Here is a 17,702-nt window from a genome sequence, read left to right as displayed (position 1 = left end):
AAATATCTTTATCATTTCTGTTCTTTGAAGTGCTCTTGTATATGATTGATTAATCTGCGTAGATCACTCTACCTGTGGCCAAAACTAAACGAAAGTTCCATGAGCAGAGTTTCTTTCCTAGAACTGTCTGTTTGTCTGATTTCCGACTGACTATAGCATGGTTGTCTTCAAGGCCAATGTGAATAAATTCCTATTGAATTCTCGCTTTAGATAATATGGCTCTACCCAAGGTCCACCGTTATTGATCATGTTTCTACCATCTACCCTTATCCTTGAATGACCTCCAGGCCTTGATAAGTGATGACCCTCTAAGTATAGAAAAATTTTAAACATCAACGAATGATCTTATAATGTGATTTTGAAGAACACTGTTGAATACCAATAAGAGGATTGAGTTCAGAGTTGACCCTTGAAGTTGTTTTTTGGTCTTCTAACTATCAAAAACTACTTTTATAAATCTATCAAAGATAAGGGTTTTGATAATCGAAAAAAAATTTCCAGATATTTCACAACTATCCGACTTGTGAAGCAGGAATTTGTGCAGAATCATCTAAAAACTATTTGATATATCAAGAACTATTGCTTTAAAATAAAGTCCGATAGATTTGCTGATCCTGTGTGATATTATAGCCATCACGTCAGCTGTTCATTTGGCAAAACGAAATCCATATTGCTTGACATACTGTCAATAGCTGCAAAAGAGAAATGAGACTTTCAGGTAATGAATGCATATATTCAGTCATCATAACAAAATATAAAATCATAGCAATATAGATAGATAAAAAGATAGATAGATGGATAGATAAATAGATAGATAGATAGATAGATAGATATCAGGTTGACAAGAAGGTTCTTGCGGTTTTTAACATTTAAATTCAGATAAACATATCCTGCTTCAAACAAAAATTTATTGATCGAAATAAGCACCATCAGTATCAACACACTTTTGCCAAGGCAAAACAAGTGTATTTATGTCAGTAACCTTGCGTTATGGTGGCGATGAAGTCGCTGAAGGTGTTTTTGATATCGCTCTAGTTATTGAAGCATTTCTCACGCAGAAAGTTGTCAAGATGCTTGAAAAAGTGGTATTCGATATGTAAGAGGTCTGAAGAGTATGTCGGATGAAGCAGAGTTTCGTAGCCCAATTTGTTCAACTTCTGCAGGGACGGTTAAGCAACGTATGGTCGCGCATTCTGTTTGAAGAGCATTGGGCCTTTGCTATTGAATTATGCTGGGTGTTGTTGTCGAAGTTTCTGATGCATTTCATCTATTTGTTGACAGTACTTTGCCGCCGTAATACTTTAGCCTGTATTTTAAAAAAAAGTGTAATCGGTGAGACCTTCTTTTTGGTGCAACTCTGGCTTCGGAAAGTGTCATGGAGGTTTATCGGCATCTAGCCACTGAGTTGAGCATCGCCGGTTGTGGTACAGGACCCATTTTTCATCGCAAGTCACAACCCGGCCCAGAAACAGGTCGTTCTTGTTGCGTAAAAGAAGTGAAAATCACAATTCATAACGGTATTTCATTTGGTTGTCGTTCAATTCGTGAGGCACCCGTTTATCAAGTTCTTTTGTTTCTTTTTCTAATCTCTCTCAAGTGGTTGAAAATCGTCGTACACGTTACGCCAGAAGCAAGTTTTCGAACAGTTGTATGGGGACTGGCTTTGATTAAGGCTCATAGTTGATCGTTGTAAACATCCTGTGGCCGAAAATTACGTCATCATCTTCAAGAATCTCGTCGCCACCAGGAAATGTTATAAACCACCATTGTGCCGTGCGTTCAGTAGTCGTTCCTTGGCCAAACGCTTCGTTGATATTGCAAGCTGTTTCAATGGCTTTTCGGCCTAGCTTGAATTGAAAAAAGAAAATTGTGCGAATTTGCTTTTATCCATTTTGTATTCAACGTTATGAAAAAAAGAGCATAATTGTTTTTAAACGAGTGTAATTTAAACGATTAGATAGAACGGAAAACGCTCTTTAAAATAATATATAAACTAAAGTTATTATCACGAAAACTTATTGGAAAATACATCATTTGAAATCAAAATTAACATTATGCGAGAACGTTCTTTTCAGCCTAATATATACCGCTAAAAAAATACTTAAGTTGAACCGTCTTGTCAACCTAATGCAGAAGGGAAAAGAAAAAAACCGACAATATAAAGATATATACTCATGCATGTAAATTTGATCGTTCATTCAATAGGGAGATTGCATCAGTACAGGATGTTGGTTCTTTATACCTAGGTATTTCGAAGTCTAATGCTTCGCATTATCTTATGACGCGTATTGAACCCATACTCCTTAATGTACCATGACAAACCTCCTTACCCCATTACATACCACTTATATTTATTATGTGATAATCACAATGTCATCCTATACCACCTTAATCACTGTAGTTCTCCAATTTTCCTCCCTCCACATTTATACTATTTACCCTGTTTCTTTAACAACCCATTAATTCGTTCGTAATGTAGTTATCGCTAAACATCACATTTCTAATATGTTACCTGGAACCTTCTCTTCTTTTCTGATGAGAAGCATAAGGCTTCGACATACCTAGGTATAAAAAGCATATAAATCTCGTATCCCTAATTGATGTAATCTTTCGTTTGAATGAACGATTAAATGTATATGCATTAGTATATATCTTTATATTGTCATTTTTCCTATTTCTTTTTGTATATCAGTTCCAAACTCATAAACGAGCAAAGGATAAATGTGAGATTCTGACCAAATAAACAATATTTCTTCTTTCTTTGTCAGAAGCATGGCTGATAGAATGTGAGGACTAAATGACAAATCAAAACAGTGAGTTTTGCGAGTTCCCTTTCACCTAATATATATATATATATATATATATATATATATATATATATATAAATTACAATTAAATTTACCAAAATGATCCAAGATGGTAAAACTAAAGTATATTATAAATATTAAAGAATTAATATTTATAAAGTAATATCAACCAGATGTAAAAGCTCTATAAAATAAAAATTTAAATCAGTCCAAAAAATCCCTTTCCCAGTTAAACCCAAAACTAACTGTAATTGTAATAACAAACATCTTTGCCCACTCAATAATGATTGCATCCATAAAGATATTATATATTCATGTACAATTACTGAGCTCTCACGCAATCCTCCCATAACAGACACTAATATTTTGTCTTCAAGTTATCCTTCTTCCCATCCTCCATCTGATATAGTTACTAATCCAATATACCACTCGAGCAGCCCCTCCATCTACAATCATACAACTAGCAATAATAATAATGATAATAATAATAATATTAATGAGAATAATATTTCTCCTAACAGCCATCCTAACACTAACAACACCCATTATCCCCTCCAAAACAGTCCTCGTACAATCATTGTCCCACCCTTTGTTGAACACAATGAACAAAATTCAAAGTATTTCCCTAATACAAATCAGCAAATCAATATTAATTTCAAACCTCGAGCTTTTAATAAAGTACATACATATATCGGCGCTACTTCAACATAATTAAGAAAAGAATATCAAACCACATTTCTTCTTTTAACAACCATAATTCTAATAATAACCAAGGATCTTCTCTAACCACTTTAATTAAAAAAAACTTAATTTTAATAATACACCTTTCTCAATCAAATGGACTGTCCTAAAAAAAGTTAAGTCTTATACTCATGTCATGACACCTCTGCACAACCGAATCTATAACTATAATTACTTGCCCTCAAAGTAACAATATAATAAATTCTAAAAACGAACTGATTTCTTTCTGTAAACATAAGTCCAAATTTAATTATGGTAATTTTGAAATTACATAGCTATTACTTTAACCTTTCAGATATATATAATTTTTCTAAAACATTATCGTTTTTTCTACATACTTTCTTAATACTTTATAACTTAATAATCCTTTATTTCAATTCTTTATTTCTTCTTTGTTTGGCCGATTTTTATCTGCAATTTCCGTTTTAGTGTTTAAATATTCATATCTATCAAATATATCAATCTACCTACACATTCATATCCTGTATGTATATTTACTTATGTTTTACTATATGCATTTACTTACATACGTACTTGCTTTATTCGGAATTTGCTGATACCGGCTATTCTCTCCCCTTAATTTTTTTTTCATTTAATTTGGTGTCTTTTAATAACTCCTGCTGATATTTTCTTAAGTAATAACTTGTAAATTTCAGTTGACCTCTTTTTTGCTCTATATTTTTTGCGCCTTTTAACGTCATTTTGTCTGGGTCATTTTGACATTGGCTTTTCTATTTTAAATTTAATTCAATCACCATTCAATTTTTTCTCTTCATCTTCACTCAATTTTCTCTCTTCATCTTCACTCATTTTTCTTAATTTCGCATTGCCTCGGCAGCCGAGTATAACGCATATTTTATCTTTCTTTTAATAATATTATTTGAATTCTTTCCCCATTTCTTTGTACCTATTTGTGAATTATTCCACGGATTTCTGCCTTTTGGATTATTTTGGACCATCTTCCAATTACGCGATTCCCTTGGATTTTACTTGTGCGAATGGAAATTTAACTAACTTTCTTGGATTTGCATTTTCGGATTTTATAGTCATTGGATACTTTACCTTTCACCAGACTATCCATTTACGTGAAATCACTTTTTTCTACATCTTATTCCCTCTGCTTCACTTTTTGCTATCAAGTAAGACCTTTGACTTACTTTTAGTTTCATCAAAGCAAAATCCGATCCTGTATTTTGCTAAATCCTACCCTCTGATAAGAAGGAAAGTGTATCTTCGAAATCTTCGGATTAAGGACTATCCACTTATTTAGTGTTCTCTTTTCAAATTAAATATGTTTTTAACTCTTTTTCAAAGTGTTTTTAAACATGTTTCATTAACTATTTGCTCTTATATATATATATATATATATATATATATATATATATATATATATATATATATATATATTAAACTCTGTTTTTCTATGAACAGCACTGAGCTTTTATATTGAAAATTTTAATATATTTTATTTAGAAAATCTCATTTGAAATATTTTATTGAAAAGCAGGTTGAAAGATATTTTGGATATGAATTATACATACGCACACGCACTCACACACACACACACACACACACACACATATATATATATATATATATATATATATATATATATATATATATATATATATAATTTCTTTGATATATATATATATAATTTCTTTGATATATTCACTGGTACTAGCGACTTGGATAATATATATTCATAATATAACAGTGAAAAATAAAATATAAATTGTAGATATAAGGTTGGACAGAGATAACGATCTATTAAGCGTCAGAGATGCAACGAGCGTGAAGTGTGATAGAATTAAAAGAATAATCCATGAAAAGATGAAAAATATTGGAATGGCAGTCGAAATAAAACAGTAATTTAAAACATGTTTTCTTCCTAGACGTCACTATTAATTTAGAAACTATTTGTAAACCTTACATGAAGGAAAATAATAACTACACATATGTCCATCCGCAGTCAAACTATCCACTCTTCATAATCAAAGATATGCCTAAATCAATTGAAGTAGAATCAATAACAACTCCTCTGATGAAGAAACATTTTATATATACAAGAAAATCTATAATAACGCACTTAGGAATAGTGGATACGAAAAGGTCGACATAAAATATAAATATACAAATACAAATACTAGAAATCGACCTAGGAAGATAAAGTGATTTACTCTCCCTGAACCTAATGCTAAAATCAAAACTCAGTAATAAGTTTCTACACCTCATAAATGAACACTTTCCACTAAGTAATGTACTACATAGGATAGATAAAAAAAAATATTTGGAAATTAAGTTATAGCTTCACTAGCAACTTTGAACGAATCAAAACACGATAACAATTCAAGAGAAACGAGACAGGCAGTAATAATAGTTTAAAAAAAGGTAACTATAATTGTCAAAGACCTGTAAAGAAATGAATCTCTTATGCCTTCCAATCAAAAATATATAATTAAGGAAAACCAAGAATAGAAAAATTATACACAGGATTTTTTTTTTACTTTTTTTATTACATTTTCACCCCAAACATGGCAAATTGCCATTTTGGTGTAGGGGGCTACTATCAGGGGCAACAACTACTGGGGTACTATGTAGGATTTGGGCAGCAAGATGTCGGTTCACGTTGCACTTGAACTTCACGTCAGTACTGTTGGGGAAGCAGAGACCTGGACTGGGGAAGAAACTATTGGAGTAGAAAGATCTTTTACATCTAAGACTCTATAGTGTGAGAGTGGGATTTAGCAGCCTGTCGGGTTTGTCGAGGGTGCTCACATCGTGGGAGCACAAGTGATTGCAGTTCGTCAGAGCATTCACCACTAAAATACTTGTAGAAAAGGCAGAGGGATGCAACATTTCGTCGATGGGACAGAGGCTGAAGATTAGATGCCAGTTTAGGGCCTATCAGGTTTGCGACTCTCTTTTGAACCTTGTCAAGGAGCGAGAGACTAGTAGCAGATGCACCAGCCCAAATGTGACAGCAATGCTCCATACATGGGCGAATGGTGGCCTTATAGAGGTAAAGGATACTTTCGAGTGTTAGTAGTTGTCTAGCACGGTAGAGAGAGCCCACCTTTCTTGCAGCGGCCTTGGCAATGCTTTCAATGTAATTGTTCCAACTCATGTTTCCTGTGAACGTTAGGCCAAGGAGTTTGAAAGATGTATTCTCAGATAAAGAGTCGTTGGCTATTGCTATAGGTGGTAGAGAGGGTTTCTTGTAATTATTGAATGAAACTAGTTTAGTCTTGGCGGCATTTAATGTGACCAACCATTTTTGTCCCCATTCCACTACAGATTGGAGGTCCTTCTCTAGTGTTTCTGCCATTTCTTTAAAAATGTGTTCATTTGTCTTCCTGTCGTGCCTGCCTTAGAGTGTAGTGTCATCAGCATATATACCCATCTCAGAGGCAATTTTGTCGGGGGGGGTCATTTATGAATATCAGGAACAATAGAGGTCCAAGGATAGAACCCTGGGGCACTCCCGCATTTATATCATATTGTTTAGATGTACAACCGTCGAGGACAACCTGGATTTTTCTCTTATCTAAGAAGGATTTAATTATGTTAAGTATTCTACCAGATATACCGTATGATCTAATTTTCCTAAGGAGACTCTCATGCCATACCCTGTCAAAAGCCTTAGATATATCTAGAGCTACCGCTCTGCCCTCCCCCGCTTTGTCCAGTGAATGGTATATACGTTCAGAGATTACCGTTAGGATGTCTGCTGTACCTCAATGACGTTTCGAAATAGATTCTACGAACTTACACTTTTAACGAATAATGTTTTGTGTTTAAATGCAACTAGCAGGGAGACTCGACGTTGCCCGGGATAGAATACTTGCTTTAGTTACTGACTAGATTGCACTGTAAAAAAACTTACTGTTAATTTTATAAAATCATTTCATGTATAATAGCTTGAATTAAAGTTTAAAATTCAAAAGCCAAGTATCATTATTCAATTGTGCTCTAAGCACAAACATTCATTCAAATGCGCCCCTGTCATATAAAAGAATCTCCTGTTCGTTTTATATACCTGGCCTTTCTGCTTGTGCAGTAATAATAATTTGAATGAAAGTTTAAAATGCAAAAATCAAGTATCATGGCTCTTTTGTGCGTTGAACGCATTTCGAATGCGCCCTTGTCATATCAAAGAACCTACTGTTGATTTCATATGCAGGGCCTTTCCGCTTACGTGTTAATAAAACTTCTCAAATGCACTTGTCGTGTTAGGCTATATGAAGTTTTAACTTTTGTTAAAATCGATTGTTCCTTCTTCCATTGGATTTTTTCGATTTTCGATACTTATTAAAAACATTCCAATACAAAACCTATCTAAGAACACTGCCAGATCCATAAAGTACATGTGTGTGGAATTTAATAAAAATCGACCGAGCCGTTTCAGAGTCCATAGGAACGAACTCACACACACACATACACACAGGGACACATGAACAAAGTTTCTTTTATGTAATAGTATATATATATATATATATATGTATACACATATATATATGTATATATATATATATATATATATATATATATATATATATATATATATATATAGGACACTTCTTAAGCATATATTAATTATATACATATACTACTACTATATTATATACATATACATATTGAGACTTTATGCTTTCCTTACATAAAATTCCACTGTCTACTATACACAGATATCAACACAGCACACGGAAACAGGTAATCTTTGTCAAACGGTGATAGTGTCGTAATAATATATGAATATAACCGTATGTTAATGTTTGCAGGTGTTGCGATCGAACCCGTACATTAGTTCACACTGGCAATAGCTTTGCTAATCGAATTAGCTAATATTGAGGAAAAGCAATCTATATACCCAGGCAGATGTAAACGATAATAAATTTACTTATATATAGATCTATATAGTTACCTCTATGAGAATTGACACATGTGGTTTACATTTGTAAACACGCAATTGATTAGTACAAAAAATCTATATGAGGAGAGAAATGTTTATACTTTTATAGAAAGTTTTTCATGACAGAAATAAAGAAAAATATTATAAATAAAACCCGGACAAAAATAAAACATACTTATTTCATTAAACTATAGTTATTAACAGAATAATAAATTAAAAATGTTCATTTCATATAGATTATTGAATTATAATATTAATAAATTAAAAGACTTGTAAAAAGCATAAGATAAAGCAAACTAAAATTTATTCCTGGAAATGCAAATGAATACAAAGGTCGAAATACTGGAGGGTGTGTATATGAATGTATATATATATTCTTCTTCTTCTTCTTCTTCTTCTTCTTCTTCTTGCTCGTCCGTCGAAGTCGACGATGACCAAGGTATCAATCAGTTCGGCGTCAGGGGTTTGTGAGTCCTGAGATGGCTGATGAGGCCAATCCGTGCTCGGCAGACTCTTCCACACTCTGGACACGTGAAGGCGGTATCGGCAGGCTGTGAACCGGCAGCTCTCTCCTTCCTCCTCTTGCGCTTCTGCTGGTCGTGTGTCATGCGTTGATTCTCTGCCCTGTCGGCTCCTAGGCTGATGACGCAACGCCAGGCCGAACGTTTAGCAGCGCGACTCTCTCAAGACTGGGGGCTGATGTCAAAGTCTTTTAGGGACGTTCTCAGACAATCTTTATATCTATTGTGTGTGTGTGTGTGTGTGTGTGTGTGTGTGTGTGTGTGTGTGTGTGTGTGTGTGTGTGTGCAATGCACACAGGGTGATGTGATGCGCAAGTGTGTTAGCTATAAGGTAGCGTCTTGGCTTACGCACCATCTCGCTCTCAGCAACCACCACTGGCTAGCCTTGCGTGAAACGAGAAGCCGAGTGCGTAAGTCTTCTCCTGTCAGTACACAGCCTCTCCATCATCAAGACCTCTGCTGTGCCTCCTCGTGGTCACACACGGTAACTGGTTGTCATGCGACTCCAGGCTGAATCAGTAGAGGATCTCGGAACAGTAGGGAGTCCCAGAGGGACTGTGCTTCGGCCCACCGACGTGTGGACATGCCATGACACATTACCAATCCCTATCCCAGCCATGGGTCAAATGGCCTCACTGCCTTGTGAGAGCCATGGAAATGGATAAGGCTAGGGGAGCAACCCCGACAGAAACGAAGGAGTGGAGCCCCTTGGGCGGTTGGATGGCATACTTGCCTCCCTCCGGCAGCTCCTGCACCCTTGTTCGTCCCCAGCCGTCTCGACTATGTCTTGCCGTTGGAATTGGGCGGGCCAGGACGAGAGAGTGAGGCCGATGCAGCGCAAGTGCCCCTCACTATAATCCAAATCCAGCGCAAGTCAGGGTATCAAACATTGCGTCAACACCAAGCCCTGTGGCGATGGGCGAGCGGCAAAGCAGCAGGTGTGGAAATCACTGGGAGCTGTAGCTGCAAACCTGCACACAGGCGGCCCAGAAACTGGTCGTACTCCATTCGACTGAAGCAGCGAGGGGGTGCAGGCAACTGGCTGGCGACCGAGCAGTCCTTTTCATGATCACTCTGCTCGCCTCCATGGCATGAGGACGGGGCGATAAAAGGAACCCTAAACATAGCTGCTTCACCATCACCCCTGGCCAGCATACCGCGGCTGGCGGGGTTTCCCTCACATGAGACATGAGAAAGAAAGGGTTGGTGCTTACCTTAGCATCATGGAATGTTCGTACTTTGCTCGACAACACCAGAGCTGACCGACCCGAGAGAAGAACTGTTCTCGTAGCAAGGGAGCTTGCCCGTTATAAGATAGACATCGCAGCCCTCAGTGAGACTCGCCTCTCAGACAAGGGACAGCTGACAGTCAGGTGGCGGCTACACCTTTTTTTGGAGTGGACGCAGCAGCGAGGAGCGCAGAGAGGCTGGCGTGGGCTTCGCCATCAAGACTGAGCACGTGAGGAAGCTGGTCAGCATCCCAGACGGCATCAATGACCGGCTGATGAAGATGCAACTCCCACTCAGCAAGGCAAGAACCGCCACACTGATAAGCGCCTATGCACCAACCATGACTAACCCCAAAGATACTAAGGACCAGTTCTATGAAGATCTGGAAAGCCTCATCTCCGCTGCTCCGCAGAGAGAGAAGCTCATCGTCCTCGGCGACTTCAATGCCCGCGTTGGCACGGACCATTCCACTTGGGACCGGGTTCTTGGCCACCATGGAGTGGGCAAGTGTAATAGCAACGGCCTACGGCTGCTCAGCCTTTGCGCTGCACACGACCTTTCCATCACCAACCATGTTCCGCCTACCCACCCATAGCAAGACGTCGTGGATGCACCCACGCTCCCACCACTGGCATCTGATTGACTACGTCATCATCAGGGCAAGGGACAGGAGAGACGTAAGATTGACCAAGGCTGTGTGTGGTGCCGACTGTTGGACAGACCACCGCCTGATCATATCCAAAATGTGCCTCTACATCCAACCCAAGAGGCGGCCTCAGGGCCAGAAAGTCACAAAGCGCCTTGACCTGGAAAAACTTAAAAGTCCAGATGTCATCAATGAGCTACAGGAAGCAATAAACGACAAGCTATCTGTCCCCCTCACCATCTCGGACACTATTGAAGATCAGTGGGCACACCTCAGAGACTCCACCTACTCCATCGCTCTCGAAATCATTGGACCCAAGCAAAAGAAGCACCAGGACTGGTTTGATGAAAATGACTCTGAGATTCAACCCCTCCTGGAGGAGAAACGCCAACTTCTCCGTGCACATCAGAGTGACCCCAAGTGCTTCGCAAAGAAAGCTGCCTTCATCAACATCCGCAGCAAGGTGCAGGCCAGACTCCGCTCCATGCAGGATGCCTAGCTCAGCGCCAAAGCAGATGAGATCCAGGAGCATGCCGATAGCCATGATATGAAGAAGTTTTACGATGCACTGAGGGCTGTCTACGGTCCCCAGTCCTCTAGCTCATTCCCCTGCTTAGCTCCCATGGAACAACTGTCTTGAATGACAAAAAGCAGATCCTTGATAGATGGGCGGAGCACTTTAACAGCGTGCTAAACCGACCATCTTCCATCAACGATGAAGCCATCGACCGAGTACGCCAGGAGCCTATCAACGAGGAGCTCGACATCCCACCCTCGTCAGAGGAAGTAAGCAAAGCCATCAAGCAACTTTCCTCTGGGAAGGCCCCCGGCCCCGACTCAATTCCAGCAGAAGTATACAAAGCTGGTGGACCTACACTGCTTTTAAGACTGACAGAACTCTTCCAATCCATGTGGGAGAGTGAAGAATTACCCCAAGATTTTCGTGATGCTACTATCGTTCACATTTACAAACACAAGGGAAATCGTCAGTCATGTGACAACCACCGCGGGATATCCCTTCTTTCCATCGCCGGGAAAATCCTGGCCCGCGTCCTTCTCAACCGCCTGCTGGTGCACCTTGAAGATGGTCGTCTTCCCGAGAGCCAGTGTGGCTTTCGAGTGGGCCGCGGGACGACTGATATGATATTTGCTGCACGCCAACTGCAGGAGAAGTGTGTCGAGCAGCACCGGAGCCTCTACACCACGTTCGTCGACCTGACCAAGGCCCTCGACACTGTTTGCCGAAATGGCCTCTGGCGGATCATGGAAAAATTTGGTTGTCCAGACAGGTTCATCGCCATTGTCAGGCAGTTCCATGAGGGCATGACCGCTCGTGTCCTGGATGACGGCGACCCCTCAGAGCCCTTCCCTGTGACCAACGGGGTCAAGCATGGCTGTGTCTTAGCCCCGACGTTCTTCAGCATGGTTTTCTCTGCCATGCTCCAGGACGCTTTCAAAGACAGTCACTCTGGCATTGACATCAACTACAGATGTGACGGGAAATTGTTTAACATCAGGCGAATGCAGGCAGTCACGAAAGTGAGGGAAACCATCATCAGAGACCTTCTCTTTGCCGATGACTGTGCCCTTAATGCCCCAAATGAGATAGAGATGCAACGTCAAATGGACAGATTCTCCACCAGTTGTGACCACTTTGGTCTCACCATCAGTACAAAGAAGACAGAAGTTATGTACCAACCCGCCCCAGGAGATGCATACCATGAACCCGGCATCACTGTCAAAGGGCAGAAGATCCATGCTGTGGGGCAATTCACCTACCTTGACAGCACCCTCTCCTGCACCGCCAACATTGACATTGAGGTTAACCATAGGATCTCCACAGCGAGCAGTGCATTTGGAAGACTCAGAGACAATGTGTGGAAAAGGAGAGGCATTACACTCGCAACCAAACTGAAAGTATACCGAGCGGTCGTCCTGACAACCCTACTCTACGCCTGCGAAACTTGGACGCCATATAAAAGACATGAAAAACAGTTGAATGGCTTCCACCTCAGATGTCTCCGTAATCTTCTTAACATCCGCTGGCAAGACAGAATTCCTGACACAGAAGTCTTGAAGCGCGCGGGGCTCCATACCATCACCACCATAATCCGCAAAACCCAGCTCCGGTGGGCAGGCCATGTCTATCGCATGCACGACAGCCGAATCCCCAAACAACTTTTCTATGGGGAACTCAGCCAGGGAAAGCGGAATGCAGGGGGCCAAAAGAAACGATATAAAGAAGAAAGAAACGATATATATATATATATATATATATATATATATATATATATATATACATACATACATACATACTAGCAGAAGTACCCGTCGTTGACGGGGTTCAAAAAGAGCCTACAGAAAATGGACTGTGATTGATGAAAGTATGATAGGTTATGAAAAGAAGGGGGTTGTAAAGAGATAGGTTTTGATACTCAAAAATTTTACCCTAAGCAAAATATGATGAAAGTAAAGATAATTTTCGCGAAAATATATTTTTTGTATCAACTTTGTTTCCATTCGTAGCGAAGTGAGCAACAAAATGATATTTCCTTACAAAGAGAAAATGTTATATATATATATATATATATATATATATATATATATATATACAAGAAATAAATGTTACCATAGTCCATAAAAGTTACTTTTATGGTAGAACAGTTCATTGGTTTGTATTTTAAGTAGTTTGTAATTTTTTTTTTTTAATTCACGAACCGGTTTTTAAAAAAAAATCAAAATGGCAGCGACTTTAAAATTGAGAGCCCCATTTTCAATTTGAATGAGGGGCACTTGAACATTCTCTGTTAACAATTTAAGGGAGTTCCGTCAACGTAAGAAATATTTATAAACATATTTTAATGTTTTCCGTTATTTTGTGCTTGAATATTCAATTATGGCATGTGTAGTTTATATAAAAATTCATTTAAGTAGTTATCGCCTCGAATTTCGTTTTAATTTTGGTTCGCTGAAATTATTTCAAGTAAAGAGCATTAAAAACTATTTCAAAACAGAAAAAGCATGAACTGAACTTTTATTGACTATGGTAACATTTATTTTTTCGGGTAGTCGTTTGTTGGCTTTTATGCTAAACACTCTTACTAAATAATATTGACGAAATATTGAAAAACAAAGTAACAAAAACAGTCTTGAAAAATAATGAAGCTTTACTTACTTTAGTAAAATAATCCGAAACATCAAAATGGGATATTAAAAAAGTAAACACGTAATTGCTTTAGTTTTTTTAAAGCAAAGAATCGATATAAATATGAATAAGAATAAAATGGCGCCCTTTTCAAGCAGAACAGCTTCGTTTCAGTTTTACAGTATTGAACGGTGTAGTATTGCGCCGTCGGATTCAGGGTTGTACTATTGTAATGTAAACAACACGCAGAAAGGGTTGTAATCAACTGAATTCCTTCTAGTACACTGACAAAAAAGCTTAAACAGATATAAAAATAAAACGATTATGTAAATGTTTTTTAAAAAGACACATAATCACGTGATCAGGATTTTTTCCTTCTTTTGACACGATAACAAGTAACGTTCTTATTTTTTATTATTTATCTATTTATTTATTTTCGAAAGTGTGCCACGTGCAAGTGGAGAAGGAAAAAACAGAGTTATGCAAAATGTGTGTCGAGAATTGTCTAAAGTACCGACTTTTTTTTTTGGCTTTCACTTTAATAAGAACATGAATTTATGAGGTGAATTTATTCGACACAATATGATCCAACTAAAAAAAATAAATAAAAGCTAACGTGAATTAAGATTAAAGTTAAGGTATTATTGTGGACCCTAACCCCTTTTTAAAAAAAAAACTTGTTAAACTTTGTGACATATTTACATTCTAGGGAGGTCAGGCGCGAACGAACATCCAATAATTTTATCATACCATATTTCTTCAAACTTAAACATAATTATCAAAGTATACTTACGCAAATAGATATGAAAAGTCTTTGTTAAAGTTTGTGCAATATTTCTATGGAGTACAGGCGCGAACGCAGACCCCACAATTTTATTATACCATCCCTATTTAAGTTGAAACATACTTATTAAAGTATTCTAATGTACTTCTATATCAAAAAGCCTTGTAAACGTTTTTTTTTTTTCATTTTTTTATTTCCATACTTTGGGGGCCAGGCGCGAACGCAGAACCCCGCAATTTTTATGAACCACCGTTCTGCCAGATCAAAACATGCCCATTCCTGATCCTCGATACATCTTCTATCATTATATGTAACCAGTTTTTTTTTAATTAGTCAACCATATAGGAGCCTATTCGTGACCAGACACACACACACACACAGATGTTCAGCTTTATATATATATATATATATATATATATATATATATATATATATATATATATATATGCTAGCGGGTCACCCGGCATTGCCCAGTCGTAAAAAACGCATAAATATAATACTTTGATTAATGCAAATATCGTATTTTTTATATTATATTGGACCTAATATATAGCAGTGATTTTAAATTTTTTTTTATATGACTCGTGCGTCACCACCAAGAATCAAACCCCAAACATTTAGCTTACGATTTATTTTTTCCTTTGACGTTAATGCCTAATCTATGCAGACATGTTCGCTACAAGGCTAAAAATTAAAACAAACCAATAGCTATTACGTTACGCATGCATATTCCTAATGCCGTCGTTCGACTTTCACTTGGCAAATTCATTTTTATTTTTAATTTTCACATTTTTGCACCGATTTTTCCCGGCTAAAACCTAAATATAAAGTTTTGCATGGGTTCAAATACTCTATATATTAAGTTCATGCCTGTAGACCAAAACCTAACAGAGGAGTTTGGTAGGCAAATTTTTTAAACAACATGTAATAGTGAACTAAAGGTGATCATCCCATAAGGAAACCGAAAAAACTAATAGGGAATGTTTAAAAGAATATGCAAATTAGCAAGATCTTTTGAAGATGAATGTAATTCAACGGCCCATATATAACAGAATTGTTCCTCTTTTTAATTAAATAGGAAAAAGGCTTAATATGAATATCAATACACAAAAAAAACTCCAAATTTATAAGAGATTAGATTAGATTAGATTAGATATATGCAGGTATGTGTGTATATTAGTGTAGATAAGATTACATTTATATATGGGTGTATAAATATGTAAACGTGCATTGTGCGTGTACGTACATTTGCATAAATAAGTAAATAAATATATATATACATACATATATAGAGAGAGATAGATAGATATGTAAGTGTATGTGTATTATTCAGACGTTGTTATAAACGCATGTCAAACGCATGTGTATGAAAATCTTCGCTTGGAGGTATATGAATGTATATTGGTGCTGGGCAGTTGGCGCATTGTTTTGACTGTTGGTTTGATTTTGATAGAGATTACGCTGGGAGAACTGGAGTTCAGAATACTTAGCATTAAGTGTCATTACGACTAAAGCAGATTACCCTAAGTAATATGTGAATTTGAAGATGAAAATAATCTCTTTACAAAAAGATAATAAAACTGAAATTAAAAACGCATGTCTAATTCATAACTAACTAATGAAATATAAACCCTTATTTCACCTCACCTTTTTCATTTACCTCCATTTTCCATATGCTGTTTCTCGTCTCATTAGTAAAATTGGTAAAAACTTTCTGTATTGAAATAATTTAGTATCTTCATCTTCATGAATACCATGAAGACACAGTATATCTGAAAAGATGCGCTGCAGAAACATGTAAGCAAATGCGTAGCCAATAATTTTTGAATAAATAAACATATTATATCTATTTATATATATATATATATATATATATATATATATATATATATATATATATATATATATATATAGTGGAGATGGTAATTAATAAAAACTGAAGAAAGTGCTCAATACTGTTGTAGAGCAAATATGGGTTTTATTTTTTATTACCGTATCTTTCTGTAAAGTTACATTATTGTTTCGGCTGTATGGCCGTTTTTTTTTTTTTTTGCCGTCTGTAGCATCCTCAGACTTTTACAGAAACCTGTAAAAGTCTGAGGATGATAATAATGTTTCGGCTATACGGCCGTTTTTTTTTTTTTTTTTTGGCCGTCTGAGCGTCTTCAGACTTTTACAGGTTTCTGTAAAAGTCTGAGGACGCTACAGACGGCCAAAAAAAAACGGCCGTATAGCCGAAACAATAATGTAACTTAACAGAAAGATACGGTAATAAAAAATAAAACATATATATATATATATATATATATATATATATATATATATATATATATATATATATATATATCGTCATCGTTGGCAGAACTCATTTTTTTTTTTTTTGGCTCATTAGGATTAAGCTAGCCCTAGCTACGAAGTGTTTTAGGTGATCCATGAGGCGTAACTTCGTGACGCACACCCTTTAGATGTCACCATTCACTACGGAAAATATGTGCTTGACATGCAGGTTCAAGAAGGCATTTTGCAGTAGATTGCCGGTACACCATTACAGTGAATTGAATGCGCACCCAGATACGACCCTGAAAATTTCTACGATTCGGTATATATACATAGTAATTTGATGTAAAATGTATCTTGTTCAGTTTAGATGAAATTTTGTTAATATTTTCACTCTATACAAATACTCAAACAGTAGACTAAAATTGCTTTAAGGTTTATTTCCATTTTTCTTGTACTTTTTCATCCTTATTTTTTACTTAGTTACTATCTTTTGTCTTTGTTTTCTCATTAATCATGTCAGTATCGTCATATTCATTTGTAATGTCGTTTTCGTTATCAAAACAGATGTTGTGTTAACTCTTACATAATTGAAGAATATATGAATTGTATCGACACTTGGTATGAAATTACTTCATT

The sequence above is a fragment of the Euprymna scolopes genome, chromosome 19 (genome assembly GCF_053919585.1).
Source record: "Euprymna scolopes isolate OS-2025 chromosome 19, ASM5391958v1, whole genome shotgun sequence".
In the NCBI taxonomy this organism is placed as follows: domain Eukaryota; kingdom Metazoa; phylum Mollusca; class Cephalopoda; order Sepiida; family Sepiolidae; genus Euprymna; species Euprymna scolopes.
Note: the sequence above shows the minus strand (reverse complement) of the source record.